The sequence below is a fragment of the Adiantum capillus-veneris genome, chromosome 19 (genome assembly GCF_014529385.1).
Source record: "Adiantum capillus-veneris isolate H3 chromosome 19, ASM1452938v2, whole genome shotgun sequence".
Classification (NCBI taxonomy): domain Eukaryota; kingdom Viridiplantae; phylum Streptophyta; class Polypodiopsida; order Polypodiales; family Pteridaceae; genus Adiantum; species Adiantum capillus-veneris.
Genome location: NC_140949.1, coordinates 144,315,670 through 144,341,284, shown reverse-complemented (window position 1 = coordinate 144,341,284; position 25,615 = coordinate 144,315,670).

Sequence of the window (25,615 nt, the reverse complement as noted above, 5' to 3'; positions counted from 1 at the left end):
GGGAAACTTTTATTGAACACACTCATGCCTCATGCTTAAATATTTTTTAATAATAATAATAATAATATATATTTTTTAGGGCGATTGCCACGCACATGGTTTCAGTGGCCTTTTTGGACACCACACACACTACACCTTTACCTACTCTCCTAACTAACCTAACCTTATCTCTACAACTAACTACTCTGCTAACTAAGCTTAACTACTCTGCTAACTTCTAACTGCTAACTCACAGGGAAGCTTCCTACTCTGCTAACTGCTTAATCATTCACTACCTACCACACTAACTACTAACTGTGCAAATAAAAATCTATGTAAAAGTAGACATTGGCAGAAAACAAGCTATTCACTAACTATCTAAAGACTGTGTGCAAGCAGACATTGGCAAAAAACACTCATTCACTACTAACACACTAACTACTAACTGTGAAAATTAAAAAAAACTGTGTAAAAGCAGATATTGGCAGAAAATAGAGATTATGTTTGAAATTAAAATTTGCAGAAAATAACTTCTCCTTCTTCCTCTTTCTTCCTAACAAAAACACTCTCACAGAAGAAGCACAGAGTGTCTCTTGAGCTTAGTGCAAGGCGATTCCCCATAAATGGAGCCAAAAATGTGGGCTTCTGCCACACGTATTGAAGCAAGGGCCTTGCCTAACACTCTGTACGAGCCACAGATGCCTCCAAGCATGCAACTAGCCTAAACTAGTAAGCTCAAAGATGACGATGGTGTGTTACTCACCTCTCTACGCTTACTGTTGTGGAGGATTCCTTGCCGCGAAGAAGAAGGAGCCGTCGCGTTCAACCGCCTCACCACTGTTGTGCCGCTGCAATCCTCTCTCTCTCTCTCTCTCTCTCTCTCTCTCTCTCTCTCTCTCTCTCTCTCAAGCACACACACACATACTAGTACACAAAGGAGACTGAGAAGGAGATGGAGTAAGAGCACTCTTCTTGCATTGCACAAATGAGAGAATGAGGTATTTTAGGTTTAGATTGACTTTTATATGGGCTTGCCCGTTCACATTTGAGCACCCACACTTAGCCAATCTTACCCAAACATTATAGGTTACAATTTTAGAGTGCACCTCTCATTGGTGATCACTCTTTACCATTCCTACCTAACTGACAAGCCCAGTCAATAACATAATACACTACTAGCGGGTCCGAGAAGCCCGGCCCATGGCTACATAAAAGGTGGTCACTTGGTGGTAACACAAGGAAAACATATAAATGGGTCCCTAAAGCTTCTTTAGAGCAACCATTTTTTATGCTAAAAAACAAAAGCCTTGTAAGAGACGCCCCACTTGCTCCAAGAAAGGTAAGAAAAATGGTTATATTGGATTCCTAAATGACTATTGGAAGCCCAAGGCTACTATGAGGAGAATGATCAAATTTGGGTGCCTAAATGTAAATTGTGTTCTTACCTCTCACCTATAGGTCCACGTGAGTCAAATCCGGTAACGATAAAGCCGATTGAATATCGTGGGAAGGGAAAGATCGCAGAATACCATAGACCTAATCCCAAGCTAGTTTGGGTACCAAAGAAAGAACGATTTATTCCACCAAGCTCAACCACATGGAAGTCAAATGAAGCTTCTACCTCTTCATGTAGTTCATATACAAAATTACAAGCTTCGACAAAACCTCCACCTACCATTGTAAATATCCATACAAACAAAAAAGAACTTGCACATCCCATTGTAAGTTCACCACGTACAGCAATGTTGCAAGTAAAATCATGGGAGAGTACCTTACCACCCTTGCAACTAAATGAAACACCTAGACTGGTGAAAAATTATTGGTCAAAGTCTTCAGCCATTACAACTTGGAATAATTGGTTTCAAAAGGTGATGACATCGTTCCAAAAGGTATAATCTACCCAAGGAAGGGGGGAGTGTTTGCTGACATCCATCATTCACTTGCTCCCCTCTTAACCTTCCTCCCTGACCACTCAATCTCCCAATCTTAGTATATATATATAGCAATATACTCAAGAAAACAAAATTAAAAAAGTAAAAGAGCAAGAGCCACTAAACAAAAAGCTGGAAACCTACAAATTCTAGTCCATGATCCAAAAATCATTATAACACATTATGCACAAGGACACGAACTTTTGACATGACCCTTATAGTATTTTCACACTAACCAAAATCTATCTGTGTGTATAGATATGGCTAGTACGCTAGAGTCATCCACTCCTGCCTTGGGTGAGAGGTACCCTCTTTACTTTCTGCAAGTGTTTCACATTGTCTACTCGGTGCTTGCCTGTGAATGGGATTTGGTAGATACACTAGCATGTGAGAGAAATTTTGACAAATTCGAATGGCTGATATGTCTCTTGACCACGATTGATCTCTACTTAGTAGAGAATGTCTCCCTGATTACACAAGTTTATCCTTTTGACCTAGATGACTATACATGCCTAGTATCATTCTAGTGAACATATGTGCATCTATTGATGAGGAAGGTCTACATGATTACACAAATGACACGTATGGTCTCACGGATGATGACTTTATTTTTTTTGATGATGACAAGGATAGGGATTTAGACCTAGGCTACCCGCCCATCTCTATAATATCATGTTCGCTTGACCCTCTAGGGGGGTGCAAATAACTAGGTTAGGGTTCTTTATGTTGTTTTGATTGTGCTTGGTGCCTCTTCCCATTGATGTGCCTCCTAGAGGTATTCCATGTGTTTTCTAGTGTGTACCGGAATGCATTGTAGTTGTTGGGATTTTTGAATCTTTATCTAGTTCACTCTTTGAATCGAGTGTGATCATCAACACGAATAGGTGTTTCTTGTCCATTAATATTTCCTCCTGTTTTTTTTAGCATCCATGTTTGTCTACTTTAACTGTGATTGATAGCATAATATTCAACACATTTTCTTAGTATTAACATTAGAATAAATATAATTTTATGTCATAGTCCTTTGTCTAGGTTTAGGAATCAAGCAGTCTGACTAAGCTAGTTTGACCAAGTTAGGCGTTAAAGATCTTCTCTTAAAACCATGGGAAATTCCTTCCTACTTGTCAATGGTTACTTTAGGTTCTTAATCCGATTTAGGCAGCATTGCAATATATTAGTTCTTTCTAGTGAGCTTAATCCCTTTTGACCTTTAGCTTAAGTATTATAAAGGGAGTTTACTATTGTGATGATCCTGGGGAGGGTAATAGTGTTAATATGACCCCCCAAAGTTAAAGAAATTGAAATGCAGTGAAAAACAAAAAGTATCAAAAATGTAAAATCTTAAGCTGAAAGAGAAATCCCAACTTGATTTGGTACTTTACTCACATGTATTGCATGTGGTACTAGAGCCCTAGAGGTTCCCAATGTGGATGCTTTTCCTTGAAAAGAAATAAGCCCAAGGCATAGAAAATAAGCACACACGTTAAAAATTGAATCAATGTGGAAAACACTTTGGGAGGTCAAACAAAGGAAATTATTCAGGCGATGATTTCATAAGAAATTCCTTTTATTGTAGCTTAACTAAAAGGTCTTCTAGGTATAGCCTCTAGTCAGCCCTTGTACATGAAATACTTTGCTCTCACGATTAAACAACATAATTGACCAAAGAAAATTGAGAAGCTTGCATACAACTAATTGAGATTATGCAAGCTAATGGGTGTGTATGTGTGTGTGCGTGCTTGAGAAAATTTGAGATTTTTTTTGGATTTTTTAGTGCACGTTTTTTACTTTCGGAGGTCAAAAATACTTTTTTGACCATGAAATAGGTTTGGGACCTTTTAAGAAGGGAAAACTTGAAATATAAAATTTTTAGTGTATTTTGAAATCCGGGTGGTACCCCTCTCCCTTTCCCCTAGCCACCTCCCTTACCTTCTCACTAGGTAAGAGGCCATTAAGAGATGTAAGGCTACCTTGACCCCCTACTTTTCTGCGGGTATAGAGTGTGTCCACCACCCTCTTTCTATTGGATGGCCTCTAATTAACCTTAATCCTAAAGGGCCCTTAGTCTGCCACCAGCAGCAGCTGAGCCACTAAGTGATATATCTCCCTGGGGCTTGAGTATTCAAATATTGAGGGCATGAAATTCCACGTCATTAACTTTGTGATACACCTTCTACGAATAAAACATGAACACAAAGATGTACATTATCAAAATATAAATACAATGTGATCTAAAAGAAGAGATAGTTAATAAAGAGCTCCAATAAGTCATTCATGGAAAAAAAAATTACACTAACCACACATGCTTTGCAATAATTGGCAGTCTGGCACTTACCTAAGGATCCTTTGCTAACATTGAAAATGTGTGACCCTTGATAACCCCTTGCATTTCACTGCATTTGTACTACTTACAGTAGACTTTACCCATTATAATCCTTTGGTATGAGCAATCACACTCCTACGTTGACGCCATGTACATTAGATCTTACTCCATCGTAATCCTATGGTAACTATGACCAAGCACACTCCTACTAGAAATTACTTGTATAGTGTGCATAGTGAGAGAGAGAGAGAGAGAGAGAGAGAGAGAGAGAGAGAGAGAGAGATTGCCAACAATTATGGAAAGAGATGCTGCAGTAGGAAATTTGATATTGCACATCATAGGTTATGGAACTTGAAAGCAAGATGCAAGCTTGGGAAGAGAGTGAAAGTGAGATAGGGAACCTTGATCAAGAAAGGAGATGTTGGAAGATGTTGCGGATCTGGAAGGAGATGTTGGAGCCATGGAAAAAGAGGATGTGGAAGGGGGTGTTGTAGCTATGGAGAAAGAGGTTGCAAAATCTAGAAGGAGATGTTGGAGCTATGGAGAAAGAGGTTGCAGATGTGGAATAAGATTTTGAAGCTATGGAAAAAAAGGTTACAAATCTAGAAGGAGATGTTGTAGCTATGGAGAAATAGGTTGTAGTTCTAGAAGGAGATGATGTAGCTATAGAGGAAGAGGTTGCAAAGCTAGAAGGAGATGTTACAGAGCTAAAATGATGTGTGGTAGACTACTTTTCAAAAAGGTGCCCTAGCATGAGAATAGGAGGAGAGAGAGAGAGAGAGAGAGAGAGAGAGAGAGAGAGAGAGAGAGACTTTTGGAGGGGGATAAAGAGGCCATTTAAGGGTAGGATGGTCCTGTTATAGTCCAATAGTTACAAGTACAGCACTTCATCTTCTAAATCAATAGCCAAGGAGAGGACACCCTTACCTGCATCCACTGTAAGAAAACAAACCATTCGTTAGCTTCCAAACAGCATTGCAGGTAACTGGGTTACCTAGTTGTCATCCATGTCACCAAGGTATCAAAAAAAGAAAAATCATGCTGCTAAGGTTTAAAGTGATTATTAATATTTTATTTCCGGAATCTAGAATAAAATTTTGAAAAAACTTTCCAGTTTTAGTTCAAGTTTAGTTCTTTCCTTCCATACTTTTAAGTGAAGTTTTTATAGCCCAGAACAATGTTCCCGCTATACCAATTGTTTCTTATGTTACTGTGAAGTCAGGTTTTAGTGTTTTTCAATCATATTAAACCATCATTGGCATGGCTATCCTCCTCTACCAGTATTTCCACCATCAAAAAGATTTCAGAAAACCTATTTTAGTGAGTTATAGCAATCTTTGAGTCATAGCTTCTCTTCAAAAAAACCCACAGTAATGATCTGAGACCATAATCAAGATAAAGAAGAACCTTTTACCACCAGCCATTCAGTCTAGGCAGTAGTTTAATTCACCAGCAATCCAGTCGAAAAAGGCAGTCATCTTGTCCAATATACCACTACTAGATAGTGCCAAGAGTCGGGCAAAACCAGTCGGCAGAAAAAAACCAGTCACAACCAACAAGAGATATCTTACCTTTATATATATCAATCATTGGCACGAATCCTCACAAAGTCAAACATAATCAGATAGCCTAGACCAGCATAGGATAGCTTACCCTTGCATATATCAGTCATCGACAAGGAACCTCACAAAGTCGAACATGATCCGAGACCATAATCAGCAGAAAGAAGAACCTTTGACCACCAGCCATTCAGTCTAGATAACGGTTTAATTCATAGCAATCCAGTCATTCTATCCAATATACCACTACCAGATAATGCCAAGAGTTGGCAAAAACCAATCGGCCAAAAAAACAGTCAAGACCAGCAAAGAATATCTTACCTTTACATATCCAATCCCTCGGCAAGGATCCTCACACAGTCGAACATAATCAGATACTCTAGACTAGCATAGGATAGCTTACCTTTACATATATCAGTCATCGGCAAGGATCCTCACAAAGTTGAACATGATTCGAATGACCATAATCAGTAGAAAGAAGAACCTTTTACCACCAGCCATTTAGTCTAGGCAACAGTTTAATTCATCAGTAGTCCAGTCGGAAAAGCCAGTCACCCTATCACTATACCACTACCAGATATTGACAAGATTCGGCAAAAACCAGTGGGCAAAAAAACCAGTCAAGACGAGCATACAAGGCGTAGCCTCAACCCCTAAAGTATCCAGCACAAAACATTTGTAACTACCCAAAAGAAGTTCTTGGTAAAATATCTGACTCAGCAAAAATCAGACTCAAGAGAAATCCGACTCAGCAAAAATCTTACTTCAGACAAATATCAGACTTAGCAACAGTAATCCAGAATCTGACTCAGCAAGATCTGATTGACCAACATCTAATTAACCAACATTCGACTCGGTAATATCTGATTGAGCAACATCTGACTCACCAATAATCTGACTAACCAAATATCAGACCTAGCAATAATCAGACTCAACAATATCCTAGTCAACAAGTACATATTCCTAAGTCTCTGTAAGATGTTGGGCAATGAAGACCATTAGGAAGAGGATGGGGTGTAGGAGGGCCTCTTTATTTTCCATGAGCTCATGGAGGTGATTAAAATTTTGACCAATAGATGTATGCCATGTGTGCAAGAATGGTGGGTGTGTAAGAGATTTGTAAGAGTGGTCAAAGGATGCACTTTTCTCCCCAAAAGGAGGTGGACAATTTTATGATTTTTGGCCTTCCATAACTTCTACCTATGATTTCCGATTTGAGCAGAGATCATAGATCTACAATCTACACGTTGAGTTCTTTCCATAGGTATGCTGCATGATATGGTTTTGCCCGCTAGATTTTAAATTCCATTTTGGGGGGAAACTTTGAATTCAAAATAAACTAGTCTTTTTGCCTATTTGAATTCAAAAAACTATCCTTTGATTACTTTCTTAATACTAAAGGTTTGACTTCCTTAAACTGCCAGATAAAGAGGCCCTCCTAGACCCCATTCTCTTCCTAATGCAGGTTTGGACTCCTCACCTGGGTCTGCTAACTCTATTTACTTAACTATCACTGGACCATCATAGACTCCATTACTTCCATTGATAGGTGTTCTTTGGTCCTTTGTATACACAGCCTTACATTCCTCGTGGTGTAGGATTTGAAATGCTCAGGTGCAATATGTAAATCTGTGGGGTCTTGTTGTTCTTTGGACTATGATTTCTCTTCTGCTCCCTTTTATTGTTGAGGTAACTCTTGTTTTTTTTGTCTCATTATAGTATGGCTCAACTTTGGCTTCTTTGTAGCTTTTAGCTGTGCGATGTCAATGGGTTGTGGACTACACCACATGATGATTTGAAGGTATTTACTCCAATTATCTACCAACTTTCAATGAGAATCACATGCCCCCATATAAGTAAGCCATTTTGCGATAGATTTCTTTTCATTTATCCTAGCATGCACATTTTTCTCAATATCGTTGCCTCTTATATATCTTACTCCTCTTGTCTAATTTTTGATTACAACCTTCCTCTAGTGTAGAGCCACTAGATAAATAGCTACTCATGTCTTATTCTCTCCTGGATGGATTTTCAATTAGGGCACTGTTTGGCTCCATATGGTTCGTCCCCACATTTACACCAAGATTTTAACTCAGATTCTTTGTCCTCAAAGTCAATTTCAATTGATGTTTTTGACTCCGAATCATGTGGGTTTCAGTCTGGCGCTACTGGTTCCAATGTCAGTCAGACCTTCATTTGGAAGGTCATCAGAAGCTATATGCATTGCTCCTATCATATTTAAAGGCATAAATTGTGGCATTTCCTCCCCCTCAAGTTTTACCTAGGTCATCTCCCTATTTCCCCAAGTGTCTATGGTTGTTGCTAGGTGGACCCAATCCACATTGTCAGACTCAGTCATCCCAAGTAGAACATCCATATAAGGGGAATCTTCCCCAGTATCAGTGTCCTTTTTACACGTGTAACAATAGTACAATTGGGCCAAGTGAATTGTGGTGTCAGATCTATGATCAATTAGAAATTATTTTTCTAGGGGATGTGCTCGACCTATTACAAGATCAACTCGAATGACAGAGTCTTGAAATTGCAAGTAGACATGGTTTTTAGACCAATCATGCATCATTTTTGCTTCCCTCATGAAAGGACGTCTTAATATCATCTCAGATGACATAGTGTGCTTGGAAAAATCCATAACAATGAAGGTATGCCTTATTTTATGTCCAAAGACCTTGATCTTGAGATCTCCTAGCATCCCAATAGGTTTAATAATAGTCCCATTGGTCATCTGTACTACTATATTTGTAGTCCCAAGGTGAGGTCTTCCCATAGATTCCCATCAATTTTCAATTACAATGCTAACACCAGTTCCACCATCAAGGATTCCCTTCATAGTTAATCCCTTGGTAGTGATTGGTATGGTTGCATTGGATTCATCGCCTTCAAAGTATTGTCCCAACTTGTTAACAGGTATCTCAAAAATAGAGTTCTAATATAGGTTGGATTGTGGATCTAAATGTTCCTCCTCTATCGGACCTCCCTAGATCCATCCATCTGTGCAAATTGTGGTAACCCAACCTTCAGTTTGCCATTAAGAAAAGCTTGAAGAGCTAATAATAGCTTGAGGTCTCTATATAGTTTAGACATGATGGTGGTTTTAACTTCTGAAGTTTCATGCATCAATTTGGAAATATTTAGGGCACTTTTTGGGCTTCAGTCCCTTGACATGGGGAAGATGGAATCTCTTTGATAGGGTAAGGTAATCCCTCTTTTGATAGGGTCAGGTAATCCCTCTATAAACATTCTCTCCAACAAGGCGTGAGTACGTCTACTTCCCAATGACTTAAAGTCACTTTCTTCTTGGATGACATTAGGTATGTCTAGTAGTCTATGGACTTTGTGAGGCTAATTTTGTGTAGGGAACACTGTGTCTGTAACTTGGATCTGCCTAGGTTCCGGCTCTAGATCCCTTTGGGTCTCTTCTACCAAACTCATTAATTGCTTGACTCGCTTGATCTCCTCTATAAGGTGTGGGTAAGTTCCTATCTTCTTCTTGGGTTCCTTGGGTCGTGAACATCGTGGTCATGATGATCTTCATTGTTTTTAATTTTCTTTTATAATGGTTGTTTTAGTCTCCTTGGTCTCACTTGAATCAGAATCCTCTTCAGCGTCACTCATATATACGGGGTTGTCACCAGTCCCTATGTTGGTTTTTGAATTGGTGTCTGACTTTGCTGTCTTTTGCGATTTCTTCCTTCGTGTTTTCTTCTTCTTGTGAGTTTGGGTAATTGATGTTGTGTCGCTTTCTTCAAAAGTTTAATTTTGGTTTTGGAGCATCGATTGTGTGAGTACATTTACTGGTACCACATGTGTACTTTGTGATGGCTCCTCATTACCCTAGCTCCTCATTAACCTCAATATTTGGCACATTTGGATTATTAGGACATTGGGCAATCAGATGATCTATGCCACATTGATTACACATGAGTATCGGCATTGTAGATGTGCTTGCTTGATTGGCTTTTATTAGCGTGGCATTCTTTTGTAGTCTAATGGGACACTCGTCTACACGATGTGGACCCCCACACTTGTGGCATTGAAGTGGTGGTCTCTTGGCAATGAAATTGATGTTTTAGCCTCTTGTCGCAATAGCAGCTACTTGATGGACAGGTTTGACTTGTCCCCAATAGTCCTCCATGTAGTACTAGACTTTCTTCAAGTGCATCAATCCCGTAGGCAATATTAGGGTCTAGCTCATCCTTGCAATCCACACAAGCAATAGATGACTTACAACCCACTTGACTCACGGAGGTGATTCTCGAATGTGGGGGTTGCAGCCCTAACACAGGAGGTGGTAATGGTGTTGTTTGAACAACATTTTGGGCCCTAGGGACCATGTGTTGTGACGTTTGTTCAAGAGGTGGAGCCGCCATCAATGCAGGCACTCAAGGTGTGTCCGTCCATGCTAAGATTGGTCTATTATCCATCACGCATTTAAGTACTATGCAATCCTTGGCTTGATGACCATACCTCCCACATGCATTGCAATTCCCATTGAATTTTACTCTAAACATAGGGCATTCATTGGTACTATGTGGACCATAGCAAAACGAGCACCATTGTTGTTCCCTTCTTGGATACATATGGTTGTTTTGTGGAGCACGATTTTCTCTAAGGCTTTCTTGAATGGACTTGGTGAGATCTGATAAAGTCATCTCAAATATCTTTGGCTCTTTAGAAATAGGCTTAATGGTCATTGGCCATGCTCTGCTCATGCCTCGATGCTTACGAGCTAATAGATTTAGGCTCAACAAACACTCTTTCTCCTTGAATCATTAGATTGTCCTCCAATTGGATCGCATTGGTGGTGACTGCTTCCCAAGTGGTGATACCTCTAATGACTAGGACATTGTAGATATCCTCATATCATAGTCCCCTAATGAATCTATCGAGAAATTGTATTGAAGCGCTCATTTGGATTACAACGAGAATTCAAATGCTTCAAGCAACTAATAGAGTCTCTCACGGACTCTCCTTCCTCTTGTTGTGCTTTTTGGATCTGAGATGCTACACCCGAAAGCACTCCCTCTCGTATGTTCTCTTTCAAGAACAGTCTCCTAAGAATAGGGTAAATCGTTTTCTCTTCCACCCTTAGGGTTATATACCAATCCCTTTCCTTCCCACTCAAGGTCAGGCTTATTCCATTACTCTTATGCAGGTCATTGTGTTCTCCTAGGGAATTGCATATTTGTTCAAGTAATTTGATATGATTCCTCATATTCCAGTCTCCACTAAATTTTTATGTGAGCTTGGCTATTTGTACTACCTTACTTTTAGGCTCTCTATCAGGCAAGTTACACATATTCTCAACAATAGATCAACCAATAGCTTGATAAAATGTTTCCAAGTCACCCAAGTGAGTAGGTATAGTGGGGACAAGTTCTCTCGGAACTACATATGGAGTAGGGATTGGCATTGGGTTAGGCATATAGGCAGCCCTTGGGATCCATGTTTGGTACGGTGTTGTGCCATGTGGTGGCCCAAAGTTCATATGTGTGGCCTTGGGCATAGCATACGTGGGATGTGACATGCTAATGCTAGCTGGTATGGTCTCATTGAAATAAGGGCTTGTATGTTATGGTCTTGGAGCATAAGTTGTTGAAACAATGGGAGGGGTAGGAGCTACATGAGCAAAAGGCCCATAGGTGCATATGATTGATACACACTTGTAGGTATTTTTGTAGGCATTGGGTCACCATGTAGCAGTGCTTTACTAACCAATGAGGTCCATGGTGTACTTTTTATCATGTCCATCACTGGGCTAGGCATGGTATTCGTGGTGTCATCAAGAGAAAGAGGAGCTAAACTTGGAAAGATAAAGCTATCAATTGTGGGCTTAGATTATATTGAGACCCCTCACGAAACAATATATGGAGGGTCCATCGTGCTTACCGAGGGAGTCTTCATTTGTGATAAAGTTGGTTGCTTAGCCTTCCCTATATCCAAGAATCTCATGAGAACCATTTAACGCATGTGGGTCCCTTTGTTCTGTCTCTCCAACTCAGTAACCCTATGGATCACATCACAAACTCTTTGTTGTTGTTCATCTACACTAGTAGCACCCAATGTGGATTGTAGGATATCTAACCAACCCATGTGATAGGTGTGACATGTGTATATGTCAGTTAAAGTCTCCATTTGTAGTTCATACTCCCAGTTTTCATTTAGAAACACTCCATCTAGGATTGAGGTGCTAGGGGTGTCCTTGAACTAGATGCAATGTGGCTCTTTATGGGTTGACCCTTAGTGGTTGCTAATTCAGGAGCACTCGATTGCTCGACTAGTGTGGATGTTGACATAGGGGCCTTTGCCTTTAGCTCTCTCCATTGCTCAGCCTTGCGTAAGCTCTCGATTTCCTTTTCCTAGCCGCAATGATATATCACTCAACCTCTTGAACTTCCACAAGGCTTCTACCATCATGTAATATAACCTCTTGAACTTCTACAAGGCTTCTATGATCAGGTAATATAACCTTGGAGAGGAATGGCTCTAAAGAGTCACGGGGTGCAACAAATGGAGTATTCACATGGACACTCTCTAGGAGCATGGGATCTACGTTGGTCATGAATGGTGAATTTACTTCTCCACCCCCTTCATTTACATCCTTAGCTCCATGCTCGGAGGGAGTGGCTACTCAAAGTCTCTTTCAAGCGGCTAAGCACGGTCGGCTCGTACCGTGGGCCCGTGGCATGCATATCTTGGCTTGAACTATCAGGATTGGGCATCGGGTAACCCTCCATGACATGGTAGTCAAAGGAAGAGTCACTAGATGCAATATATGGGTCTTGAGTGGTACTAACATGGGTTCCCACTAAGGGCCTAGAGCCTAAGGTGGAGGAATAATGGGTGCCCGCATAAATGGAGACACTCTCTATGTGATCCTCCTCTAGAACACGACCAGAGCGTAGGTGCATGTGACCTCAACACTCTAGAAGTGAGTGCCCATGAAGGTCACTTACCTAGTTTATGGGTGTTTGCCATCCAAATTTACCCTCATTTTTTTTTACTTTTTTGGTTTTTTTTTCTAACCAAGCCATGAAATATGGCGTTTGATAGCTCAAAACAAGATTTTTGGTTAGAGAGATGTGTCATGCTTTACAGCCCTTGATTTGGTTACATAAAACTCTCAAAATTCTAAAAACAATCTTTTCTTAGTCGAAAAGAAGGCTAAAATTAGTAAGTTCAAGGGGTAAGTGTGAAGGGAAGGGTGGACAACTTGAAGGACTTGTCCCACATGCCCTCCCTTCAGTTGAGGGGCTGGTCTTTATATTATAGTAGTATCTATACCATATCATAAGACTGAGGACTGAGGCTTGGGCTTTGGGGAAGATCCCAATCCCTTCCTTTTAAAATAATATTTTTTCATTTTTCCTTTTGTTTTTAGCTTTTCTTTGTCTCAAATTTTTTGAGGATTTTTTATATTTCATTTTTCTTAATCATTTTTTTAGGAATAGTTTTTTTATAATCTTCTTAGGAACAAAAAAACAAACTTTTTGTGGATAATGTTTTGTTGCATGGGCGTCGAGCTCACGTGCACATAGTTACCTATTATACGCACACAATTGCACCTTGCACATCTGTCTAAACTACCTACATCTAGTCGTACTAATTAACACTAATTAGCATTGCACACACACTTCCTAGCACAGCAAAATGCACATTGTCTACTACACATTACAGAATTGCAACACTAACTAACAGACCTCCTAACACGTGCACATTACAGACATTAGCAGATCTAACAAAAACCTGCACATTGCAACACTAACAGATTCTAACAAAACCTTCTAAACCTGCACATTACAGCCACTTAATTAACACTAGGTTGGTAATGGGACACTTTTATGTCCTGGGACACTTTTATGTCCTGTTAAGTGACCATTTTCCTTGAATTATGTCAAGAGTTTCAAAATGGATTTTGAGGTGCTATCTATCTAGAAAGTTGTCTCATGAGCTGAAAAAAACTCGACATTTTTTTGGAATATCAATTCCATCTTTAACCTTGTCCTTGCACAACATTTCACAACCTAAACTGTGTGAAAAAACGGGTCCTGTTTTTGGCTTTTTTCAACTTTTTGCAACTATACCACTCTATAATTCATGTTTGTGAGGTCTATAATGCTAGAGAACTATCTTTAGTAGTCCTCAACATGTCCTGATGCTTCTAGGGAGAAATAAATGTTAAAGTTGTAAGTTATGACCAAATTACAAAAATTGTCAAATCCTGTTTTTAACCCAATTTTAGCTCTTCTATGATTTTTTTGGTGGCTTTCATGATATCCAAATGCAGTTTTGATTTTGTATGTCGCATATTGTAACATAAAGCTAATATTCCTTGAGTTTTGGGGCACCTAATACCCTATTTTGCATAGTAGACAACGATGGCTGATTTTTCCAATTATAGAAGAAAACGAAACATTCTAGTATATCAAGTATAGCTTTTTCAATATTGTTAGTTTCTTGTGACAACTACATGCATTTTGTAGTTAGTAACCATATCTAGTCATAAGGATCAAATTTGGCTAGATACTGAATACTTTCTATGGGATTCTACAACTCATAATGTTCAACCTAGGTTTTTCATGTTTGTTGTATTTAGCACTTCATCTTTGTCCCCAAGATTCCCCTTGGTAAGAGATGTATTATTCTTTTGACATGCTCCATGGCTCCTTATGAACCTAAAGGACAATATGGAACTAAGAAAACATGCATATATTATTTGTATTGAGTGTGGCTATAGAAACTTTGATGATAGGTTTGCAGAATGGTAAAAATTCAACTTTTTTGTACCTATTTCTTTTGGCAAAACAAAAAATAGTGAGTGAGAAGCAATCGTATGTTCTGATCACCAACCCATTGAAGTTAACTAGGGAATTTATCTCAAGCCCTACAAAAATCCCTAATCTTATTTTTATGCAACAAAACGTAAGAAATGACTGTTTTGATGAAAATGTACTGGTCCATCAACTTTGGAGGCTTGGTGTGACCAAAAGATGAGAAATTTTACAAGTTTCTTATTTTTTCCATGTGTAGTAGGCCTTGAACTATAACCTCATGAAAGGATTTTACAAAATGAGTGGATCTACTATGGTTTTGGAGGTTTTTTTCAAAACCCTGAAAGGACACTTTTATGTCTTGTTAGGTTACCAACCTAGTGTTAACAAATCCTAATCCAAACTCAAAAAACACCAAAAAAATGAAAGATGCTTCAATAGGTAGCACATAGTGCTCCTCAAGCTTAGTGCAAGGCAATCCCCAATAGTGCAAAAATGTGCGCTTTTATCGCACGTGTCGGAGGACGGGAACTTGCTAGACATTGTGCGAGCCACGAATGGCTACAAGCACGCAACTAGACTGTCCTAGAAATCTCAAAGAGGCAATGGTGTGTTACTCACCACTCAATGCTTTCCGTCGTGAAGGATCTTGTGCCGCAAAGAAGAAGGATCCTCCACCATGCTCAACCACCTCGCCGCCGTCGCAATGCTCTCTCTCTCTCTCTCTCTCTCTCTCTCTCTCTCACACACACACACACACACACACACACACACACACACACACACACACACTTTCTCTCAAGCATATACACACATACATACACTCGTGAGCACACGAAGGAGAAGGAGATAGAGGTAGAGCAAGAGAACTTCTTTAGTATGCACCTCAAAGAATGAGTATTTTAGGTCAAAAGACCTTTTATAAGAATATGACCCATTCACACATGACCGCCCATAGTGGCCGGTCATTGTAAAAATAAGATAAGTGGTGCGTCTCTCATCAGCAATCACCTACACACCTATTAAACCGACAAGCACGGTCCATGACTCAAATAATGATAAGGTGTCGATCGAAGGTGATAGGGTGTCCGTAAGGGTTATCAGTTGTGGTCACTGCTATAACACGATAATTGTATTATGATAAAGAGCAACTTTGTTTGACTCTTCATACAGGCCACTGTAGTAAAGGATATGTGCTTTTGACAGTGATTAGGTCATTGTGGTTCTCATAATGACACCATTGTTTTGGTCTAGCAAATCAACATTATTAAAAGAAGAGTTCAACTTGGTATATGGTTTTCTTTACAATGTGGTATGCGAAACACATCTATCAAGTATCTATGTAGCTAAACAAGAATTCCCACTGGGTTATTATTTACTTTATTTTGGTTCAAGCCAACCAATGTTGGGGGCGGGGGGGGCAGATTTCACTCAACTACATGGATTGCTTTAAAATGTGGTATGAGACATATTTGTTGAGTATCTATGTGGTTGAACAAGAATTTACTCTCGGTTATTATTTTCCTTGCTTTGGTCAAGGAGACCAAAATCTTTGACAGTTGAGTTCACTTTGCTATGGGGATTGCTTTATAGTGTGGTATGAGACACATGTGCCGAGTATCTTTATAGCTAAACAAGAGCTTAAGTTTTGTACATCATCAAGCACAATGCATCTTTTGAAGGGGTGGAGAAAATAATAACATAATTTCCACTATGCACAGATTTATAGACTAGCAAGTACGATCATCCAATGAAGTTTTCATATAGGAGAATTTAGGGTTGTTAGATTGACTAGTTCATTAGTGTCATTGGTATAGCTATATAGTTTGTAGATATTGCAAGCAGCAATATGAAGTCCAAGTTTGGACAAGAAACCAAACTCAAAAATGATAAGTTGACCATGACTAATTCTTGCTTAATTTGGAATGAGTTTTTCTAGAAGATTTTTCTTTTCTATTCTAAGTAGAACCTTTCAAGTTATCGTTGAGGACAATGATCTAGGTTAAGGGGGTGACAATGTTAAACACCAAATTGAATGGTGTGGATTATCATGGTTAGTTAGAACAAGGATAATCTATAGGTCTTAGGATAGTGCCCAAAGTAAGGTTAGTACCTGCAAGATAGACCTAGAGCAAGTGTGAGAGTAGCCTTAATGGCTAGGGCCCATTAGGTGTCTCTAGCTAGCACACAAGGACAAGGATGCCAAGGATAGCCATGGACTCATAGCAAGATGCTTGTGTATATCTCATGCTTGGGGGAGCTTATAAGAAGAAAAACTTGCAAGTCTGGGACATGAATGCAAAGGGATAGTGGAGAATGCTCTAGTGGAGCTTCAAGGGCAAAGTCTCATGGAATGTTCTAGAAGAGCAAAGCACTTTCCAAAACAAGTTGTATTCTAGTTTACATACTACCAATGAAATATAGAAACTCATGCACATCTTTTTTATTATCAAGGTGGATAAAGTAGCCAATAATGCTTCTTCTATATATAAGAATCTAGCTTGGTTGAAAGCCTTGGACAGGATTAATGGGACAAAGTTTTTTTTAAAAAAAATCATATTTTTCACTACATGCAAGATGCACAAACACATATTTGGATGGATCGTTGAGGAATCTAACAATCCTTACATCGAAGTCATGTGTGCTTAATTTACCAGGAATCCTTATTGCATATATTACACACTACTATAAAAACATTTGCATGGCCTTATAGATTACTTAATAGAGGAATTAATTGACTTGGCCTTTAACAATAAATCTAAATCTAGACTTCATAAAATATAAACGTTCCTTCTTGGATGAAAAGATTTGATAAGAAAGTACGTGCTCACTTTGATAAGTACAATAAGCTCAAAATAACCGCTTTTTATAGAACTAGGAGATAAATGGTTTAGACAAATCTAGGGAATACCAATGGAATTTTCATGCTCTTTTGTCATGTGCACACTTTATTTGGTCTACTACAAGGATAAGTCATTTCTAGAGAAAGTTTCCATTGATGATCTTACTTCACGTCTTAGGCCTTGTTCTCAATCACATAGATATATGGATGGTATAGTAAGCCTGAATAGCCTTGATTCAATTAATGAAGTCAATAACTTTCATATGTCTTAGTACTTGTCTTTGGGTGGTTTGGACGCATCTGATCCGGGGTAATTCAAAGGGGGCCGGCTGTTGAGCCGGAGCCGGAGTGGCAATCCTCATATCCAAAAATCCACTTTCCTTACTAGGTTGGAGTGTAGGTAACCACTTTCAATGTCTGATGGAAGTTCTTAAAAATGAACCTACTGCTCAAAGAACATTATGGTTGAGAGATATACCTTTGTCACACAAACTCTTTACCTGCATGTGGATTCTAACTAGTGCTTGCATAGGGAAATATCTCAACAGATTCAGCTCAAAAAGGAAAACCTCCAAGTTGACCCTTTAAAATTTGTAAAGAGAAGAAGTAGCAGTAGTAAACCTCATAATGCCTCTTCAAATCTCTTGTTTAGGAGTCCTTTACTTGGTTATTTACTCCTGCTCAGACGCATTCTTGGCCTTTGAAAGTATTATCAAAGTTATTAGTAGGCTATGTAATGTAATGCCTTTAGAAGGACTAAAGTTGCCCATATTAGTATTAACAGTTTGCAATTGCATGATTATCTTGGAATTAATCACCATCAAAGTATATTTCTTGAATTACTTTGGTAGTAGTCCCAAACTGAATGGGCTACTACCTAAACTGAGTATGGTTCCTAGGAAAGAGTGGGTGCGTGCGTGCACACACACACATATTCCCCATGAAGGAGACCTAGACTGAGTGGGCCCAAACTAGATGGGATACTACCTTAACTGAGTATGGTTCCTAGGAAAGAGTGGGTGTGTGCATGCACACACATACACACACACACACACATATTCCCCATGAAGGAGATATGGGGCTTATCAATAATACACAACAATCTCATATCATATGCCTTCACTCAATGCAAATAAACTTTCATTTCGTTCAAAGACATACCTACCACGTGTCTTATTTGGTGTGTAGTCTATGGAGCATGCAAAAATGTACTTTCCTTTTATGACCAGAGCCACAAAATTAAACTCATGGCTCGTCTCCCACATGCACATTCAGATGCAAGATAAATTACAAATCTATGGTATACATATGTGGTTATCATGTTCACCCATATGGTGCAACCAATTTGCATGCATTAGAATACAATATTTTCCATAAGAATATGGTTGAACCTAGTCTCAAACCATGGGCAAAGAACTTTAAGCATGCTTATAGGTACTTTGATGGCATCTTATGGTTTGATTACCTAACCCCAATATCTCATTGAGCACTATCTTATTTATCCCCAAGCCTCACCATAGATGATAGTGGGACAATCCCACAATATGACTCAACTACACACCAAATTCCTGAACATGGATATACTTATGAATCACGACACCTTGTGAAAGAGGACTTCATCAAAAGGAGAATTTCTTGCCCATCAATGTAATCAAATACATCCACAAAAGCAGTAACAAACCCTGTGCACGATCTCATAAAGTAATATTTTTACAACTAAAGCCCAGACTATTTTGTAATTCCAACCCTCTCCTAGCGGACAAGTATATTAGACTTTGGAGTATCATCAACCACTATCTTGACACGTTATTCCATCTTGTTGTGATCATGTAGAGATCAAAAGGCTCTTGAATGGTGGGCATTGGGACCCCATCTAGGGGGCCTAGTGCCCCCATATAAAGTATATGATGGAATCCTAGTTGTGGGATGGCTCTAGGGACACATTTTTCAATGTGGGAACCCACTTGTATAGTGGACTACGATAAGGGCTTGGTGTAAATCACTACCCTTAGGGCTATGCATGATGAAGTTTTATTGGGATCACCCGTGCAAATATTTGATGCAGGTATTCATACTCTTGCAAGGCTTGGAGAGGATACTTGAGACTTCTTGCATGTGAGCTATGGTATCAGGCCAAGGGCCAAATCCTAGGGGCCAATCTGAATGGAGCTCACGAGTGACTATATAGAGGGCAATGGTTGGTATTAGAGTGGTATCAGAGCTAAACTGGGGCATGGAGCTATTTTAGGCAAAATCATGCTTAAAATCTCCCTAATTTAGGCTCTCAACGAGAGGAAGGTGTGTGTGTACAAGACCACTTAGCAGAGGGAGATGTTGCCATCGACCTGCATCATCTTACAAGCAAAGGAGCTCGATAGGCTTGACCTTGGGAGAGGAGGAGTTTTCAACTCAGGATCTCCTACTTGCAATGATCGTGTTCAAAATTACAAATCTCTCTCTCTCTCTCTCTCTCTCTCTCTCTCTCTCTCTCTCTCTCTCTCTCTCTCTCTCTCTCTCTCTCTCTCTCTCTCTCTCTCTCTCTCTGGTCGGCCAAAACCGCCATAGCAGTGTTGTAGAGTTCATAGATTCCCACTTGGGGCGCCCAAGGCCACATCACTTAGGCCATATTTTCAAGAAAATAAATCATACAATGGAGGATTCCCATGGCATACACCCCCCACCTTCTCTCTTTGGCTACAAAGTCGACAAGCTTCCGAGTGAGGGTAACCAAGGCACACAACAACAAAGTTCAACTCTTTAATTTCTATAAATGTAGAAAAATTCTAGAGAAATCCGAGCATTTTCAAAAGCATATATTATTTCAATAGTCAAAATGGTGATTTTCAACCATCCAAATGAAATTTACCATGGGTTGTGCCTATTTCTAGGGCTTCTAGCACGTGCCAGAAGGCATGCAAACATCTTACATAGCCATCTCATACAAAAAACATGTTAGCAATCCACTTTTAGTACAAAAACAGGGATTAAGGCCATTGTTGACTGAGTAAAAATAGTTAGCACAAAGAAAGAAAAGAAAAGTCATGGCACAGGGTCTCAATCCTCATCTTCTTCCTCATTCCCCATCCAAAATGTTACATCCATTGGGACTTCAACCCGTTTTGATATGAAGAGGTTTTTTTACCATTGTTTACATTACATTACTGAGGCCACTTATGTACTTAACACGTGTCCTATGAAAGCTTTACAGTCTATGACTCCTTATGAAGCATGGCATGATAGAAATCCTTATACTGAGCACATGCACGTTTTTGGTTGTTTGGCTTATGCTTTGGTTCCACAAATGCATAAAAAATTGGATGATAAGGTTTCCAAATGTATTTTTGTTGGTTATAGTGCTGAAATCAAAGGTTACATGTTGTATCATCTGCCAAAAAAGCGTATCTTAGTCTCACAAGATGTTGTGTTTGTGGAAGATTCTGTTCAGCCTTTGTTGTCATGTACTAGAGACAGTAATGTAGGCTCACATGACATTTATGACTTTGTTGCCGTGGTAGAAGTGCAGTGTGAATTCCAATGAGGCAAATGTACAACCTACGAGGGTTTATGAAAATGTTACAAATTAGCCTATTATTGATGCACATGTACATGATGTACTTGATGAGGAAAGGGCTGAGAATGAGCAGGCTAGAGGTATGCCAAAATGGATGGTGCATACTTTGCATGACAATAAATTGAATGCACCTTTGTCTAGCCGTACTCGTTCAGGTTCAAAAAGGCATAGATTATGAAGAGACTTTTGATTTTACTTATCATATGACTACTGTGCATTTTAAATGTGCATTAGAAGCTCATTTTGGTTGGGACAAACATTAGTCAAACATTGTTACTTCTTTCTTGAATGGTGACTTATTTGAGGAAGCTTATGTAACGCAACCTCATGGTTTTGTCATTAAAGGGCAGGAAAATAAAGTGTGCAAATGTAAGAAAGCTTTGTATGAGTTGAATCAATCTCCTCATGATTGGTATGAGAAGACTGACACTCATTTGGTCAAACGAGGCTTTTGTAACAGTCCAACAAAAATCACATTGTATGTAAAGCGTGAGGTTGATGTAGATCTCTTTATCGTTCTCTATGTGGATTATTTGCTGATCACTGGACCAAATGAAATACATATTGCTAAATTTAAGGGTTATTTGAATGCTACTTTCAAGATGAAAGATTTGGGGTTGTTGCATCATTACGTGGGCATACAATTTCAGCAATGTGATTATGGTATTTGTTAAGTATGGAGCCTGATTTACCCCTTGTAATTTTTTGTATTAAAAACGCACATTTGTAAGGCCCCCATTATGAGGAGGAACCATCATGCGTGAAGAAAAATCACTCGCGAAAACCAAAATTTTAATGGCCAGTCTCGAGAGCAAAGCTTTTTGCCTGAATATTTTGGTTGAACGACGGCCAAAAAGTGATCGAAAAACATTCGATTGGCCGGTGGCCGGTAGTCAATGGCCAATGTTCGGTGGCCGATTTCAAATGCGTACTTGTCTTCTAAAGGCCGACCACACATGGGCGGATTGGAGGGCCCATTTTGGACTTGTCTTCAAAAGGGCGGCTACACACGACTGCCTCTCATGAGAGAAGGAAGCCCTTTTGGCCTATAAAAGAATGCCATTTCTATACACACTTATGTGTGTGAAGTTTCTGCAGCAAGGTGGGTGTGAGGTGGTGAGAGTAAACCAAGGCAAGAGCTCTATTAAGGGTATAATCCCTTTGTAACCTACTTCTTGTTTGAAGTACTAAAGCCATTGAGTGGTTGCTTTCCTGTGGATGTAGCCCACATTGGGTGAACCATATATATTGTATGTGCTCTCTCTCTCTCTCTCTCTCTCTCTCTCTCTCTCTCTCTCTCTCTACTCTATAATCTCTCGTGTGTGAAAATTTATCTCTCTCCATTAAGTAAACTACTCATTCATCTACTTAGCTATGTCATATTTCCTAACAACTGGTATCAAAGCAAGGTTTTCGTCCCACACAATGGCAAATCAAAAACAAGATATGAATATACAAAAAGATACATATATACATACATACATAGATAGAGAGATAGAGAGAGAGAGAGAGAGTTTTCTAATGCTTTGAGCATTTACTAAAGAGACAAATTTTAACGTCAAGTTTTGCTCTAAAGAAGAATACCTTAGTGGGAAGGATCCTAAAGCAATTAAACTTATAATGTCTCCTGTTTTTGTAAAGCAGAGACCTCATGGTAGCTAAAGTGTTTGCTGAATGCTTTGGTCATGGATTTGAAGCAATGGAGATAGTAGTTGATCATATAATGATCCATTACTCTCCAGAGAAGAAAGCTGATTTTTACCAAAGCATTGTTTGAGGTTTCTTTCGTGGCATCACTATAGAGGAAGCTTGGAGAACCTATGATCGTACATCTAGATGACTCGAGATGGTATATTACCCTTTCACCAGCTTTTTGTCAGAATTCAAAATGATCCCAGTTAATGGTTCCGAAACCTACGCCTATTACAATTACGAGTAAAGTTGGGGTACTCGGATGCTCTATACCTTGATTTTGAGTTAGGTTGTTTCTCTATTTGTGAAGCTGACAGTAAAATCAATGCTTTAAAGAGCATTGTAGGCTCAAAAAATATAGAGAACCACAAAGAGCCTGCTTTCAAGCGTCCGAGTGCGAAACGCTCTTTCCCAATTTTCAAATGTAGATGGGGCTGATCATGTAATGATCAAAAACAATTTCATTTGATTGTAGCTATGTGAAGAGTAACTTGAGTTGATGGCAAATTTCCATGTAATTTCTCACTATACCTCATAGCTTATTGTCTCTCCAATATGGTTGTAGATAGTAAGCTAGAAAGCGATTGTCTATTTTCATTGTTTTTTTCAATCAAGAGTACTTCTAATCTACATGGCTTCAAATAAAAGAGCATTAAACCTTTTCTATTTAATTGTAAGGTTTTATCTACCCAACCACTTTCAAGCGTCCGAGTGCGAAACGCTCTTTCCCAATTTTCAAATGTAGATGGGGCTGATCATGTAATGATCAAAAACAATTTCATTTGATTGTAGCTATGTGAAGAGTAACTTGAGTTGATGGCAAATTTCCATGTAATTTCTCACTATACCTCATAGCTTATTGTCTCTCCAATATGGTTGTAGATAGTAAGCTAGAAAGCGATTGTCTATTTTCATTGTTTTTTTCAATCAAGAGTACTTCTAATCTACATGGCTTCAAATAAAAGAGCATTAAACCTTTTCTATTTAATTGTAAGGTTTTATCTACCCAACCACTATAGTTTTTTGTAGACATTGAAATGGAGATTGTTCATACGATACCTTCTGTTATTGCAACCAATGGAGTACCAACTCCTCAAATAGTGTCAGTATCTAATGATGAAGAGGATCTATTATCATCTCCTCCTATTTGTAATGTACGTGCGAAAAAAAGAGCAGCCCAAAATATTGAAAGGATTTCAAAAAGGAAGATTATTGACCCCCTTGAGGAGATCAAATCCTCCTACACTAGAGTTGAGACAATGCAAACCAATGTCTCTGGCATGATTGAAATGCTTGGCTCTATGTTGGATATTGAAAGCGAAATTCTGTGGAAATTGAGAGAAGAGCCAAAAGCAGTGAATGTGCAGAGATTGGAGAGTGAGGCAGACATGCAAGAGAAACTTTCTAAAGGAAGAAACTCAAAAGATGATATTAGCATCTATTGAGAATCTGCACAAAGAGGTTTCAAGAAGTCAATGTGGACCAAAAGGCGGAAATCAAGATAATACTTTGCGACACATTATGCCAGGATTCAGGAGTACTGTCAACAAGTTGGGTGCCTTGACAAAGGTCCAAGGTTCAGTGACTTTCAGAAATCCGAGCTACTTCAAATCAATTAAGTGCTTTAGCTAGATTGTGTCAACATAAGCCGCGTCAAGTTTCTCAACGTCCTAATCCACGCAATGCCACAAATATATGATGCTATGTTGTATCCTCATGAAACTTTGTTTTCAAGTATTCGTATGCTAGCAATGCGTCTATTGTATTCAATTCTTTGTAGAAGAGAGACTTGATATTCCAATGTTTATTAATTGTTTACCATGTTTCTTGCTAATTTAGGTATAAGAATACATATAGATTATTATTAAGCAAAGTAGCTTATGTTACGTATCTATTTGCATGTGAATTCTTAGATTGTGTCTGGACCACGTATATTATCAATTGGTTATGCATGACGCAGTCAATTATGTGATGAATCTCGAAGGGCAAGACGCCAAATAGCACAAGAGAGAACGAGGCATTCACTTCAAAATACTATTAGTACTTTACTAGGGTGCGCCGAAGGACAACTCTTACCTAATTTACATGCAAGAAACTCTGAATCCATGGATATTGATATGACTGAGAACATAACAGTTCGATGTAATGAGGAGACCATAAATCCTATTGTTATATTTGAAGAGGGAAACTATTCTAAAGTAACGAAGTATTGTTTGTCAACCCGCTTTGATTACCCTACTTCGCCTCTTCTACATCACAATTCTTTAGCATCTATTCTTTTCAAAAAGTGTATGTTATACAACTTGGGAATCTTAGATTTTGTTTGCTCTAAATGTGGAGCAAAGGCTTGGAGGTCTGAAGGAAAGACTATCCAAACATTTGCTGGCAAGTATTATTGATCTGATGGAAGAGTTAGTCTACTTTCATTGCATGAACCACCAACTGAATTGAGAGATTTGATGAGTTCAACCTCAACTAGAAGTAGATAGTTTTTATAGAATATTCGGGGATATAATAATGTATTAGCATCTGCATCTCTTGGTGCCCATATTGATGACATTATTATATATGGTGTGAGAGGTATATACACTTTTAAGGTGCATGGCTCAGTTTATCATAATATTGATTCTTTGGCACTAGTTGAAGGTTGCAATGAGGTCCCATGCTTTGCCCAATTATATTTTTTTGATATTGAACATGAGTTGAATAACATATTGCATCATGTTCCAAATTTAGATTGTAGTGTTCTAGAGTGTTTACAATCTATGATGCACAGAGTAAATCCCTATGCCAATGCTCTACAGTGTGTTGCTTCTATGTGTGGAGATGTTATTGCTCCCAATATTAGGATGGTTATTGTAGAGCACCGACATAATGGTTGGCAATATCTTGCTCCAAGGGGTTCTGAAGTTGTTGCCATTGTGCTTGG